We start from the raw sequence: 1,514 nt of genomic DNA, 5'->3' as shown, positions 1-1,514 counted from the left end.
CCCTCAGCTCTGCAGTGCTCTACTTGAGCTACGTGCCACTTCCAGCATTTTCTGCTTATGTGGTACTGAGGAATCCAACTCAGGGCTTCATGCATACAAGGTAAGCACTCTAACACTGAGCTACCTTCCTAGCTCCGACCACTTCTTTTAAGCATGGTTTACATTGGCACCTTGTCTGTCTTGTTGCTGATATTGTCTAATTTTTTTAATTTTTATTTTTTTGTCGGTCATGGGGCTTGAATGCTGTCCCTGCACTCTTCAGCTTAAGGCAAGCGCTCTACCGCTTGAGTCACAGCGCCACTTCCGGTTTTCTAGTGGTTTATTGGAAATAAGAGTCTTACCGACTTTCCTGCCTGGGTTGGCTTTGAACCAAGATCCTCAGATCTCAGCCTCCTGAGTAGCTAGGTTTGCAGGCTTCATTTACTCAAGGCTAGCACTCTACCACTTTAGCCACAGTACCACTTCCAGTTTTTCTATTTATGTGGTACTGAGGAATCGAACCCAGGGCTTCATGGATGCTAGGCAACAACTTTACCACTAGGCCACATTCCCAGCCCCTAGACTGGTTATTTGATAATGATGATTTCTTTCATCACAATTTTTTTTTGGGGGTGTCGGTCGTGGGGCCTGAACTCTGGGCCTGGATGCTGTCCCTCAGCTTTTCAGCTCAAAGCTAGCATTCTACCACTTGAGCCACAGCGCCACTTCTGGCTTTTTCTGCTTATGTGGTGCTGAGGACCCCGCCCCTCTCATCACAATTATTATCATTTTTGTTTGTGTTTCCTTGTTTGTTGTTAGTCTCGTCAAGGCTCTGAATGCCCCTGAGGCCAACCAGCAATCAGGAAGCATGTCTTGTTCACTGCCTTACAGGGATCCTACCCTGGGACACTTAGGTGAACAAGTGCGTGCCCTCCTGGACCAAGTCATAGAGTTGGTGTGTGTGTGTGTGTGTGTGTATATGTGTATGTATGGTTGGGGTTTGAACTCAAGGCCTTGTGCTTGCTAGAGACACTGTACTACTTGATCCACATCTCTAGACTGTTTTGCTTAGGTAAATTTTTTTTACTTTATTGTTATTATAAAGATGATGTACAGAGGGATTACAGTTACATAAGTCAGGTAATAGGTACATTTCCTTTCATACAGGATCATCCTTTCCCTTACTCCCAGTCTTTCCCTCCTGTCTCCACCTGCAAGTTGTATAGTTCACTTTCAACACAGTGTCTAGTGAGCATGCTTAGGTAATTTTTGAGATTAAGTCTTATGTTTATGCCTGAGACAACTTGATCTGTGATCCTCCTTTGTCTCCTGTGTAATGAGAATGACAGGTGTATACTACCATATCAGGTTCTTATTTGGTTGAGTGGGGCTCTTTGCTGGCCTGGGCTGCCCTCAAACTGCAGTCCTCCCAATATCCACCTCCCTAGTAGTTAGGATTATAGGCATGAGTCACTGTGCTAGGTTTAGAATTTGTGTTCCTACCATACTTATACATGAAGAACTCTGAAAGTCTC

The 1,514-nt window shown here is 44.7% G+C and overlaps 1 protein-coding gene across 1 annotated transcript in view; it reads left to right on the top strand.

Annotated features, from left to right (window-relative positions):
• Dhrs7b (dehydrogenase/reductase (SDR family) member 7B) overlaps positions 1–1,514 on the top strand; it is a 43,881-nt gene that overhangs the window by 1,259 nt on the left and 41,108 nt on the right. The window lies entirely within an intron of this gene.

This window comes from Dipodomys ordii, unplaced genomic scaffold (genome assembly GCF_000151885.1).
Source record: "Dipodomys ordii isolate 6190 unplaced genomic scaffold, Dord_2.0 Scaffold31, whole genome shotgun sequence".
Taxonomy (NCBI): domain Eukaryota; kingdom Metazoa; phylum Chordata; class Mammalia; order Rodentia; family Heteromyidae; genus Dipodomys; species Dipodomys ordii.
This window is presented reverse-complemented; position numbering and strand designations above follow the sequence as displayed.